This window comes from Muscardinus avellanarius (genome assembly GCF_963383645.1).
Source record: "Muscardinus avellanarius genome assembly, chromosome: 3".
In the NCBI taxonomy this organism is placed as follows: Eukaryota; Metazoa; Chordata; class Mammalia; order Rodentia; family Gliridae; genus Muscardinus; species Muscardinus avellanarius.
This window is the reverse complement of record NC_137788.1, coordinates 42,429,488-42,444,104: the sequence shown is the minus strand read 5'-3', so window position 1 is coordinate 42,444,104 and position 14,617 is coordinate 42,429,488. Positions and strand designations below refer to the sequence as shown.

The following is a 14,617-nucleotide window of genomic DNA, read 5'->3' as shown; positions in this document are numbered from 1 at the left end:
GAGGATGTTACCCTGGTGTTAAGTAGGCCGCAGATAGTCCTTGGCACAGAATTGTATCCCAGTTGAAGATTTCACCATTGATGTTCTGGGGAAAATGTGTCAGTGGAGGGTATTTCCCTAGAAGTGCAATGATTCAGACAGTTTATAGATATAAGTCTTTGTGGCTATAAGGACTGTGGAGTTACCTGGTTGCTTGATTATATTTATGCCTTTCAGATGGATAATGGGGAGCTAAGGTCTATTAATAAGTAGTTAAAGAAAAAATGACAGATCCAGATCCCCTCTTTGGTAATATACAAAGAGGCCCTTTCTCCTTCAGTAGAAAAGTAGATTTTGTAGAGAAGAAGACTTTGGATTGATTGTTAGAAAACCACAAGTTCAGAAATATTTAAGTACCCTATGTAGGCTCATTATATTAAATCCAGAAGCCTCTTTAAAAAATTTGAGATAATAGGTATGGGATAGGAACATTTGGATGGATGATGTTGATTTTTTTGTGTGTGGTACTGGGGTTCCTGGGCCCTTCTACCTCCGGGCTATACTCCCAGACCTATTTTTACATTTCTATTTGGAAACAGGGTCTCCTAAGCCAGTGCGCGCAGCTGGCTTTGGACCTGTGCGATCCTCCTGTCTCTGCCTCCCAAGCGCGGGGATTACAAGTGTGCGCCACCACACCTGCTTTCAACCCTCAGAGTTTAGGAGCAACATGGAGTAAGTGATAGTTTGTCCAAAACAAAATGCCTGAGTGCCCTGACACATTGTAAAAAAAAGGATGTTAAGAGTGAGAGAAGTAGGTCTGTGGGACCAGATATGTGATATGAAGCCCAGAGACCCATCAGAGGATTATGCTCCACAAGAGGCACAGAGAACACATCCTACCCCAAGGCCATCAGAAACACACTGGTGAGAGGAGCACAGATATCACTAAGCAGTTCAGTGATAAATCCCTTTTGAAAGCCACAGATATTCTTAGAAGAGGCAGTCATATAGCTGGGCTTATTAATGTTCTTTGTGATAATGGGGCTCTGAAGTAACATAGAAGGGGTAACGTTTAATCATCAAGAACTAGAAGAGGCTGTAATTATTTTAATAAAAAGCAAGGAACCAAAGGGACTTAGAGATTTCAGAGAGTTGTAAAGATGGTTAACAGAGCATATTGTTTCTATTGATAAACTAGATCAATAACCAATAAGGGTGATCCTTAATATCTATAACCAGAAAAAAGCAAGAATGGATGGTGGTGGTTTTCCCCAAATGTCACCATACTTCACTCCATTCCTGGACTGGAGTTGAATTTCTGATCTGGAATCCACTGATTAACGTTATATCCAGGTTTCTTGGAGGGACAATTCTGTAATACTTTAGAAGACAAATTATGTAATGATTCCCTACCTGTGACATTTATTTGGATAACTATATACTAAGGAAAGGAAAATGACCAGGGAGTTTAAGAGCTATTTGGCACAGTAGAGTTGAGATGAATATCGGGAGATGTCAAATATCATGGAGACTCTGTTAGAGAGAAGTCTTTTAGGGATTGTAATAAATTGAATTGTATATCATTCTAGTAAATGGAGTTTGGCTCACAGTGGGACTACTGGGTTCATGGGACAACCCAGTGGTTATTTATTCAGTCCCCAACTTTATAATTGGGATTCATCTATACTTGGCTATTGGAGTAATTGTAACATTATATCCTTTACCTTTGGGTTAAGAACTATCATATCTGTGGCAGACCAAATGAAATCCCTTTGATAATCCATTCCCCAAACTAATACTTTAAATAAAGAGATAAAATCACATCATGGGGATTTGGGAGAAGGAATGACAGATTAGAGATACCATTAAATTTCTAAGCAAAGGTCAATAAACTTTCTGTAAAGGGTAAGATAGTAAATATTTAAATATTTAAGCTTTTGTGGGCCATATGATCTCTTTAACTCAATTCTGACATTATATTGTGAAAGATCCTATAGATATCAAATAAATAGGAATGGCTGTATTCTAATGAAACTTTACTTATAAAGTGTGACAGTTGGTTGGATTTTACCTGAAGATAGTAGTTTGATGACCTTTATTTGGAAGGATTTAAGGTGGGAGTTTCTAACATAGCTCCATTTTATTCTCCAGTGGGGTCCCTACATAAACCAGAGGGATTGCTTATAAATTATGATAGACTCAATCAAATAGTTGTTTCACATGCTGAGCTTAATGTAGTATCATTGCTGGAGAAGCTTAATTATTCCTTAGGTACATAGTATGCAGTCATTGGCATGGCAAATTGTTATTTTTCTATTTAAGTCAGAGAAGATCAGAAACTGTTTTTACATGAGATTAAAAAATTCATATTTTTTTCACTTTTGACTCAAGAATATGTTAACTGTCCTACCTTCCACCATAATATAGCCCAAAGAGATCTGGACTTTTTGGAAAAGAATATAGCACTGGCCCATTATATTGATGGCATCATGTTAATTAAATGAGTAAGAGTTGGTTGTTTGTCCTGAGGACTTGAAAAGCTGTGCATACACCAGAGGGTAGGAGATAAACCTTATGAAGATTTGAGGACCTTCCACTTCACTGAGGATTTTGAAGTTCCAGTGTTCAGTAGTGTGGCAAAGTATTTTTCCCAAAGTAAAAGACAAAAAACTGTATCTTTTACTCTTTATCACAGAGAAGAAAGCATAGGATTTGGTAGGCCTGAGTTCTGCAGCAACATATTGCACAACTAGAATAACTGATTTGGCACACATACTCTGTTACACATAAGGTTTTCAGAGTTCTGTGTGACATTTTGACCTATAGCATGTCTAATATGAGATAGAGTACCTTTGCCCTTTGGGCCATATAATTTGGCAGACTCTATGATGCTTGAAAGATATAAACATAGGGAAAAGATGGAATGTAGAGCCTATGGTGAGCTCCAGTAGGATAATCATTACACAAATTATAGGGATTATAGACTAAGATTATACTATAATAGACAATTATGTGCCTTTTGAGAAACAGCTCATGACTAGGTCCTGATAGAAACAGAATGCTTTACAAGGCGCCAAGTGACCATGCATCTGAAACTCTCAGTGATAAACTTCTATTTTTTTATTCAAGAAGTTATAAATTGGCCAGGCGTGGTGGTGCACACTTGTAATCCCCGTGCTTGGGAGGCGGAGACAGGAGGATCACGCAGGTTCAAAGCCAGTTGTGCACACGCTGGCTGAAGAGACACTGTTTCCAAATAAAAAAGTATAAAAAATAGGTCTGAGAGTGCAGCCCGGAGGTAGAAGGGTTGCCAGGAACCCCAGTACCACCAATAAATAAATAAATAAATAAATAAATTGGACAGGCCCAACACCAATGCACCATAAATTAGAAATGGTACTGAGAATGAGTTAAAGGAAGACCAAAGATCATGAGTAAATCACACAAACAAGTAGCCTAAAATTCTGTTTCACCCACCACAGTTGCATACACTCCCCTCCCTTAGCTTTCACCTATAGCCTATGACTTTATCCTAAATGACCATCTGAAAAAGGAAGAAAAGGCCTGGTAGAGGTTTGTGGAAAGGCCAATTCAATATGTAGCTGAAAGACAAATATATATGGTATGGCTATATATGGGATGGCCATACAATAAAAGCAGAAGGATAATCATCCCAAATGGGTGAAGCCATAAGCGGAGTATCAAGCCCATCCTCTTTGTTCAGAAGTGGTGTGAGGTGGGAATCTCTATGGATTCTTGGGCTGTGACCAATGGCCTGAGCAATTTATTAGGAATCTAGACAGAAAAATAATGAAATACTGGAGACAAAGAAGACTGGGATAGAAACATGAGATTGGAAAAAATACGACTATGCATAATTAGAGTATTTTATTGAGCCACTTTGGTTCATGATTTTTGAAGAAATCTTCAGAAGCATTCCAGACATCACCAGGCTCCAGGCATGATCATGAGCAAGATTAGAAGATAATGGCTTTTGGCTTGAAGCTCCAACTCGAGTGTCTGATGTTTCATACAGGCAATTGCTGGTTGTGGCAATTCTGATGAACATCAGCAGATGCTACTGAATCACACCATCACTTCACAGAGAATGTATAGTATATCTGGGTGGTAAGGCTATCTTAGTAAATCTATTTTAGAAAGATTTTGAATCTGTATTAATGCCCTCTGGAAATATCTACCATGCTAGAGGAACAGCAGACAAAAATGGCTTGGCTAGTAGACATTCCTAGCCTTCAACATGAGATACCCTGGAACTATAATGATGATTATATGGACTAGCCACAGGCATATGTATATTGGTTCAACAGCATGGACCCTCTCTTATCAAACCTCACCTAGTTGCTACTTCCTTTGAATGTCTAACCTGTGAGAAACAGAACAATGTTGGAATATTGAAGTATTCCCAGAGAAGGTTGACTGGTGGCTTAGGGATGAGTCATCTACATTGGACTCCTTCCATCAAGGAAAAGCCAACAGTTCACCCTCTAGTTAGATATTCTAGATATGGTTCTGCCTTTCTTGCCCACATTGCCACTATGGAGAATGGTACTATGGAGAATCCTGTGGAATGCCTAATTCACAGGAATGGAATGCAAATCATAGATTTGACATATATCACAGAAAGGAATATGAGAGTGGGCTGTCATTATCATTGTATCCACTGATTGCATCATCTCTCATTCCATCCAGAAGAGGCTGGCCTCAGGAGTACCAGAACAGCCTTCCAAAGGCTTGGAGGCAACATTCTGAAAGAATGGGGTACCATCCTTCAGGATATGATACATACACAAAATAGACTTCTATATGGTGTTGTATCCTGATAGAATATAAAGATCCAAGAAGCAAGAGGCAGAAGAGGGAGTTGTGCTATATATCATCGGTACCAATAACCTATGAGGAACCCTATGCTTCTTTTCCTATGTAATGGTTTGGATTTAGAATGTACCTCTAGCCCACATGTAAACAGGGTAGCAATGCTGGAAGAAAGACTTGGTTGCTAAGGAGAGGTGCCTTGGGATGTGGCCTTGGGGATTGCATAAGGTTTTCTCCTTCTACTACTCTCTCTCTCTCTCTCTGTCTCTCTCTCTCTCTGTCTCTCTCTCTCTGTCTCTCTCTCTCTCTGTCTCTCTCTCTCTCTCTTACTTTCCACCTCTGTCTTGTGAGAACTTCACATTGGATTCCTACTACTGTGCCCTGAGCCTGCAGATCCAGCCACACATGGACAGAACCTTTAAATCTCCAAAATCTGTGAGCAAATAAATCTTCATTTCTCTAAGTTGTTTGGTCAGTTTTTTTGGGTCAGTGAGAATGTTGACCAACACACCTTGCATCTCTGAGAACTTCAGGTATGAAGTACAAGTCTATAAAGGGAATGTACATTTTTTAGGGGACATAGCAGATATCTTATTGAACTATAAGCAATACCTGGCACTTAAGTACTTTGTACTTGTTACGTCAGTAATCAGCAGGTTAGAAGAACAACTGCCCTCTACATAGGGGTGATTGACACTGATTAACAGAATTAATTAGAGCAGCATTTACACAGTGGGGGAAGGGATGAAAATGTATAGAACCAAAGTATTCACCTCTTCCTACTCCCTTGCATCAGTATAACTCACTGGGCATGTGCAGCAGCCCTTTCAGAAGGATATGATTAGAAAGGGTTGAAGTCCTTCAAGAGTGGAGGTTTGGGCATACCACCAGGTAAGACTGAATGATTTATTGTAATAATGATTGAAAGATTTCAGAATAAGCAGGATATAGAATGGCTGCTGGAGGAGGGAGAAGATGATACCAGTTAAGGCCCTAAGCCAACTACAATGATGGGAGAAAATGTTTCTTCCACTCACCTCCATCATCTAAATTTCTCCTCAGGAAGTCCATAGGGACCACAAAGAACCTGCTTCCTGAAGCCATTGAGAAACTGACTTGTGAAGCCCAGGGCTTGTACTCTGCTGGCATAGAAAAGTACTACTCAGCTCTTCTATTGTGAGAAATATAATTTTTATAGACAGCCTTAGTTTCTGCCCCTTTGGGTCCTCCAGGTACCTACTAGTTCCCCACAGTTCACAATGAAAATGAATGGATGAATGGATGAATATAGATTGATAGATAGAAATGAGATTTATTAAGGAAACTGGTCCATACATTTATCGAGGCTGAGAAATCCCATGAGGGGCCATCTGTAAACTAGAGACCCTAGGAAGCCTGTAGTCTGTCTCAGTCCAAATATGTAAGCCTTAGAATTAGGGAAGCCCATGATGTACATGGTAGTCCAAGGCTGAAGGCTGGAGAGCCCAAGAGATCACTGATGTAAACACTAGAGCCCAAAAGCCCAAGAGCTTGGAGTTCTGATGTCCATGGATAGAGAAAGGTGTTCTAGTTCCAGGAAAGAGAAAATTCACCTGACCTCTGCCTTTTTTTTCTATGTGGGTCTCTACTCTTTTGAATGGTGTCCACCAACATTAAGGGCAGATCATTCCCTCTCAGTCTATAGGCTCATGTTCCTCAGACACACCTAGAAACAATGCTTTACCAATTCTTCAGGTTGTCCTTAATCCAGTTAGGTGAATACCTAAAATTAACCACCCTACCACCCAGTGACTGAGTTCAGTACAGGTTCTAGTCTTAGTGCATTTCATAGAATTATGCTTTGGGCCTGAGATCCTTAGCCAGTTCCCCTTCTTTACCACTTCACCACTTCTTTTCACAGATGTCAAATCTGCACTGCAGTCTGAAGTCTTTCACCACTTATTCCTTATTACTCTTCTTTATCCTATACATTTTCTGTAATAAATTATTTTCATGTCTAATCCCATCCTTTTTTTGTACTAGAGATACTAGAGATTGAATTAGGGGAACTTTGTTTTTGAATTATAGTTCCAACATTTTTTTTATTTTTTACTTTGGAACAAGATCTCAATAAGCTACATAGGCTGGCCTTGAACCAGGGACCTTCCTGTCTCAGCTTCCAAAGTTCTGGGATTACAAGTGTTCATCTTTATACCTGGCATCTAATTCCATCTTGCTCTTTGTCTCTCAGATTCAAACTAAAAAGATGAATAAATATTTAGTAAATGTTCCTGAATATATGTTTAATACTGATGTCAAAGACCACATATAATGATTTTTGCTTTTTTGAGTTCATGATAGAGATGTAAAATATTCCAAACCTAAGTCTTTGGATAAGATATGATTTGTGCTCCCTTGAGTCCAGTAATAGTGATCTAATGCCTGAACATGTTCAGAAATTTTAAGCAAGCTCCCCTGGGAGCCTCCCAAGGCCACTTTCTGTGTGTATCTTCAATAAATCAACAAGAAGATGAACATCTGCTAATAATTGCTCTACTTTTGGAACTTGCTAAGTTGAGCTATGCTGTTAGACTAAATAGTTAAGGAAAGAGAAACAAAGACATGATGACACCTTTCAAAGGATTCTTTTTGAGAGTCTGAGTTCAACAAAGAGAGAGGGGCAGTATAAGAGAGGGGGGAAATGGTTACCATTTAGAAGTTGCCTACTATTAGTGAATCTCTCTGCTTGGTATTTTATATGAATTACATATATTATCTAATTTTACTTTCATATATTCCCTGTTGGGTGGCATTATTATATTTTATTGTAAGAAATAGAAGTTACAGAGCTAGTATTTCCAAATATAGGATTGGTTTCCAGGTATTTCTTGCTTCCTTACTCCATAGAAGTTTATGATTCATTTAAAGTAAGACGTACTTAAGGGAGAGCCAGAGGAGAATAGAAACTATTTTAAGATAAAACATTAGATAATGTGGTTTAGAGAAAATGTCACAGTAGTTAGGAAAGAGAGATAAACATTTGATGAAATGGAAAAGCCTGGATTTAGTGTCAGGCATTACTAATGTTGACCCTAATGGACTAAATTCTGCAGGAAAAATGTTTGTGCCTAAAATAACCAACAAAAACAAAAACAAAAAAAAACCTCATTGGGCCATCCTCTGTTAACACAAGGGACTGGACATGGCACCAGGGTCATTGTGGAGTTTCTTTCTGTGGGTTATAAACTAACGGGAAAAAATTCCTCTTGTAGAACTGAATGCAATTAAATTAAGATTGAGCTTGCCCATATATAACAGAAAACCAAAATAATAGTAGCTTAAGAAGTGTCCAATAATAATAATAGTAATAATAGTAACTTAATAAACATCCAATCCAGGGTTACTGTGGTCACCTGATGAAGATATCAGAAATACGCAGTTCTGCCAGGTGTGGTGGCGCACGCTTGTAATCCCAGTGCTCAGGAGGCTGAGAGAGAGGATTTCACAGGTTCAAAGCCAGCCTCAGCTACTTAGTGAGGCTCTCAGCAACTTAGTGAGACCCTGTTTCCAAATAAAATATAAAAATAGGTAGAGAGCCTATGGGTTCTACCCCCAAGTGCCACCAAAAAAAAAAAAAAAAAAAAAAGAAAAAAAGAAAAAAAGAAAAAAAGAAAAAAAACCCAAAAACACAGTTCTTGAGTATATCATCAAGGTTCATTTCATGGTTTAAAGAGGGATGCAGCAGCTTCAGCCATTCTGATTCAGACAATGGGAAGGAAAAGAAGAAAATATAGGGCACATGTTTAAACTGAGGAGGCTGCCTTTAAAGATATTTTTTCTAGAAATTTTACTCAGTGACTTTCTCTCACATTTGACTGGCTCCTGTTATCTGGTAAATTGAATTGTTTCATATTTTAGTTGGGCACAGTTTTTTCTTCTACAAAATCAGGGCTCTATTACTAAGGAAGAGAAGCAGTTTTGGATAGGTAAGTAGTAGTTCTTATTGCAGCAGGAGACCCATTAATTTGCTTTTGAGATTCCTGTCAGCACTTGTACTTGAGAGGCTGAGACAGAAGGATCACAGGTTCAATACCAGACTCAGCAACTTATCAAGACTGTCATTAACCCAGTGATATTTCATTTCAAAATAAAAAATAAAATAGGGCTGCGAGTATAGCACAGAGGTGGAATGTCTGTGTTCAACCCTGAGTACCACACACACACACACACACACACACACACACACACTCACTCACTCACAAAGTAATTATAAGAAGTAATGCTTTTAAGCATTTATGATTTCTTAGGAAAATGTGAGTGAACAGAGTCAAGTTTAACTTCAAATATTTCTATTTGAACCTATGGAATCATAAAATTGCTGTTAGTGGGATGGGAAAGAATCGGCAAAAGCAGGCTTCAGAGGAAGGACAAGGAGGCTAGTTTTTGGATGTGTTTAGTTTGAGATACCTGATAGACATCCAAGTAGAGTAGATACTTGTTAGATATCCAAGGAGTATCCAAGTAGAGATATTGAATAAATGAGTTTAGCATTCAAGGAAAAGTCCTAGCTGAATTATAAATGTGGGTGTCATTGGTGTGCACAAGTGGTATTTACAGCCTTGTGGTACACTGAAGAGATTACCAGGAAAGCAAGGCTTTTTAAATTTTTATTTATTTATTTATTTATTTATTTATTTATTTATTTATTTATTTATTTATTGGGTCTGGGATGGAACCCAGAGGTATCTGACCTCCGAGCTACAACCACCGCACAGTTTTTTATTCTTATTTTGAAAAAGGGTCTCACTGAGTTGTGAAGGAAACATCTTAAGGGAGGTCAGAGTGAATGCTGTGCCAAATGCTACTATTAGATAAAGAAAATTTAGGAATGAAGATTCATTTTAAATTTAGAATGTGGAGGACATTGGAGATCTTGACAAAAGCAGTTTCATTGGAATGGGTAGTCCAAAACCTGACTTGATCACTCTTCCATCTTATACCCAATTAAGATGTATGACTACTTTTTGTCACTGACTAATATCACTTAGTATGATCTCCAGTTCCATCATTTCCCTGTAAATGAGGTAATTTTGTTCTTCTTTGTGGCTGAGTAAAATTCCATTGTGTATATATCCCATAGTTTTGTAATCTATTCAGCTGTTGATGGACACCTTGGCTGGTTCCATAGTTTGGCAGTTGTGAATTGTGAGGCTATGAACATAGATATGCATGCATTAGTTTAGTAGTTTGGTTTCCATTCTTTTGAAACTCTAGACAAAAAAGGAGAAATTATAGATGAACAAATAAGGCTACCTAACTAAGGGAGATGGGAGGGGAAAAGAGGGAAATTCCGTAATGGACATGATGTACATTCACTAACATATCAAAGTCAATCACTAAGCCAAACATGAGAAGGAGGGACAAGGGAGGGAATGGGATGAGAATTGGGTGTTAATTGAGTGATGTGTACATGTATGCTGCTACTATCTTGTAGGCCATTAAGATGTATGACTACAATGCACAATAAAAATAAAAAATTAAAAAGCAAAATGGAACTAACAAAAAAGACAGAATTGATGTATATGATTTAATTCATAGCACACAGCGCTCTCTCTCTCTCCTCCTTCTCATCCCATTTCTCCTGTATAAAAAGCAGGACCTAAGGCAGTGATATAGGAGACCAAGGGGCACATAAATAAATAACTGAAGTGTTTAATGTTTTTAAATTTTTTCATTGGTGCATTGCAATCATACATCTTAATGGGATAAAAGACTTGTGTAGACATACATGCACATGTCACCAAGTGTTTAATTTTGGAGGGAGAGTAGAGTATGTAAATGATAAGATGGCAAGCGGGTAGGAGCCAAGCCACTGAGTGCCTGCCTTAAAAGGGAGGGTTGTTCTTTTCTAAGCAAGGGAGATTCTTGAAGATTTGAGATCCAGAAGACTAGGAAAGTGTCATGATAAAAGCTGTAGTACTTCCTCCTTAGTGCTTTGCACAGACGTAATACCAAAAACACTTATTGATTAAAATGACTTGAGTCTACACAATTTAAATAATTTACAAAGGGATCTCGATTGTCCTAGGAAAAGACCAATTATCTAAGTACATTTTCCTTTCAAATTTTACTGGTAGTATTCATTCTGCCCATTTTATCCAATATTTTTCTTAGTATATTTGCTTTGGTGCTTTATAAAATTCAACATAAATCTCTGTATGAGAAATTATTTGGAAGAATTCTCTAACATCAGGCTATACTGCAGCTGTCTCATCACTTTATGTCTCTATATAATCCTTTAGAATTAAATACTATACCATCCAATAATCCAGAACATTGTATGTGTTTTATAAATTGAAGCCATCTCTCTAACATTTTGTAAAACTTTGACATGTGAATTTAAGAGGTTTTTCCCAGAACCTTCTAAAACATAACTATTTGTTCCCTCATATTTGTCTGTCCTGATACATAGTCTCTATCCTAGCTTGCTTTTCTGCCTCAGCATATAGACAAGTACTGTGACCTTATCATTTGGAGATGATGAGGAGACTTACAGCATCAGGAGATTTATACCACACCCTTTGCCTTCTCCTTTGAAAGAGCTTCTTTGTAGGTTTATTGTCCGAGTAAGAGTTTTCCAGGGAAGCAACAGGGTGTGGTGAAAAGAGCAATGGGTTAGGAAGCACAAGATCTGGACTCTTCACCAGGGCTGCTGCTGATACCAGTGGGTTTAGTGTGGTGTACCTTCTCCCAGGGTACTTAATTCTTCTAGGTCTAAATATTCTCATAACAAAATAAAGAAGTAAGATTAAATAATTTAATTTACCCATTTATTCTACAAATATTCTCCAAGTGCCCATTCTGTGCCAACTCTATTAGGAATGATAATATGAATAAGGTTTAATGTTTGTCCTTCAGGCAATTAAGCAAGAAAAGCAGCGACTGAAAGAGGATAACACAATCAGTTATATAAAAGAGGCATAGGAAGACAGGAGCAAAAATTTTTCCAAGAAACAAGAGTTTTTGCAAATGATCTAGACTAAACTTAGTTTCCCTATCATTGTTTGAATCTGTACAACTACTTTTGGAGTGCTGGTTGTGCTGTTTCTTGATATGAGGGCTACCTATACAGGTATGCTGGGAGTCTAAAAATATTAAAATATGCCTTTGTAATCTGTGTAATTTTCTGTATGCTATATGTATGATATAGTTAAACACAAATCTTGACAAAATGAATGGTAATTAGTGAGGACCAAAACAGAGAAATTTCTTCCTTTCCTTTCTTTTCTTTTCTTTTCTTTCTTTCTTTTTTTTTTTTTTTCTTCCAGTACTGGAGCTGGAACCCAGGTGCATTCTACCTCTGAGCTACACTCCCAGCCCTATTTTTCATTCTTTATTTTTGAAACAGTGTCTCACTGAGTTGCACAGTGCCTCACTAAGTAGCTGAGGCTGTCCTCAAACCACAATCCTCCTGTCTCAGCCTCCCAAATGCTGGGATTACAAGTATGCGCCACCACTCCTGTCTTCTTCCTATTTTCTGAAATAGGAAAAAAGAACATGAACAAAGGAAACAATTCTTGGAAAAAAAAACAGCTTCCACTTCTCACATGCTATTATTCTAATATTTATTTTTGCATTTTTAAATCATAAGAAAAATTATTGATTCTTATTATGTGATATAATTTTCTTCAAGTAGTAAGTATAGTGAAAATAATAATAGGAATAAAATCAGTTCTTTTTCTATCCAGTTAAGTGACTTACTCATAGGAACAAGGCAAAGCAACAACCACAACTTTGACTTTCTACAATGACTATGTTTTTAATAGCTTTTTCTCACCATTAATCTGCCTAAAATTTTTCAAGAGTGGATACACTAACTGTTGAATGAATGCATTAGATCACCATCTGTAAAACACACAAATAATATAATGAGACATTTATCATAGGTTTGCATGATTTTCAAAGGAATTCTAAATATTGAAATAAGTTTGTTAATCTGTAAAATCTCACTATATAGTACTAGTACTTTAACTTTGTAAAGCTTTTTACCTTCTGAGAAATATAATGATTTTTCTGACATCTTTCTCCATGTAGTAATAATAGAACATTATTTATAAAATATATTGGAATGTAATAGATGGAATAACTGTTACACTCAGTAGTTTGAGATAGTTCAGTGTATTTTTTTTTTTTTTTTTTGGTGGTACTGGGGTTCCTGGAAGCCCTTCCACCTCCAGGCTACACTCCCAGACCCATTTTATACTTTTTTATTTTTGGAAACAGGGTCTTAAGTCAGCACTGCTGGCTTCGAACCTGCGCGATCCTTCTGTCTCCGCCTCCCAAGCGCGGGGATTACAAGCATGCGCCACCAAGCCTGGCCTAGTTCAGTGTATTTTTTTTTAAAACATTTTCTGGAAAATTAAAACAAAAGCAAGGTCAAATTCTAGACTTTAGAGGTAAACCACAGCTTCTTTCCTACCTGAGATTCCATATCAGCTCCTTATCCAGATTCACTGTATTCAGTGTATTCAATTCTGTACTGTAATGTTTAGGAGTAGCAAGGATCTACTTTTAAAACTAGCTGATACCTAGCACTCTACTGAGCCATTCACCATGTTATAAATAGTTTCCACTGGCCCTGCAGATCCACTTCTTTTTTCTATGCTGTTTAGTGCTATAGGAAGCTGGCATAAAGGCACTGAATCAGCAGCCCCTCCCGTATTCTAACTTCCAGTTGAGTGCTAGCGAAAGGCATTGGTGGGTGATCACAAGGTGGGGAAGAACAGGATTGGGATTTTATTCCTCCTCTGCTAAAGCCTCCTTTATATGTTCCAGGTTTTAGAAACTATAATCCCTATCTCTTTGGTGCTTAGAGAGGCTTGGGTGAGCCTCAAGCTCTATAGGAGAAAGATAACAGCTTTCTACTCTTGGTAGAGCTTAGGCATATTGCTTTCAGTTCTGGACATTGGAAATCCATGGTCTAGACACTGGTAGGGTAGGTCTCTTAAGGCCTGTTCCTAACATTGTATCCCCACATTGCAGAAGGATGAGAGGATCCCTCAAGCCACTTTTATGAGGACATTAATCACATTCATGAGGGCCGGCCTCATCTGTTAGTATATCACATTAGGGAATCAATTTCAACTTGTGGTTTTGAAGAGACACAAATATTCAGATCAAAGTAATTTTGTTTGGCTTTATTTTCCATGCAGCACTGTGTCAACCCTGTTCTTTTGTCAGGACCTAGTTCAAGGGTGACTTTCTCTGAAATAGAAATTTTAGAATTTAAGAAAATTTGCATCTGAATTAAAACTCCAACATCTCCTGTTATGTGAATTTTGGGCAGATTTCTTAATATATTTGAACTTTAGGTTTTTTCATTGTAAAATAGAAAAATAATACCCGCATGCAACATTATAGGTTATAAAGTTATAAGATTATCCTTTTGAAAGCTCCTGTCACTAAGTAGGCTATCAATAAAAGTTATTTTTTTTGTTTTTATTTTCCTTCTTCTCTGACCAATTTTGTCTGTTTTTTGCTGGTAACATTTGCCTTCACATAGCTTTGAATCTGTTTTCTAGTTGTTGTACTCTAAATGTCTTGCTTTTCTGAATCTACCACAAATTTCTTAGGACAATGAATTATTGTCTTAAGAAATAAAAATAATGGAAAATTGTGTGTTTTTAATTTATAGAAATTTTCTGCTTAATATTCATAACTACTCAAAGGAAGAATATAATTTCTCTTGTTTTTCAGTGAGTTAACTATGGCTCAAAGAAACTAAATTACTTGTCTAAGATCACAGAGCTAAAGAGTGGTAAAACAT

The 14,617-nt window shown here is 37.4% G+C and overlaps 1 protein-coding gene across 1 annotated transcript in view; it reads left to right on the top strand.

Annotated features, from left to right (window-relative positions):
• Positions 1-14,617, top strand: part of AGBL4 (AGBL carboxypeptidase 4) — a gene marked incomplete at both ends in the record, with an annotated part of 1,136,473 nt that overhangs the window by 218,359 nt on the left and 903,497 nt on the right.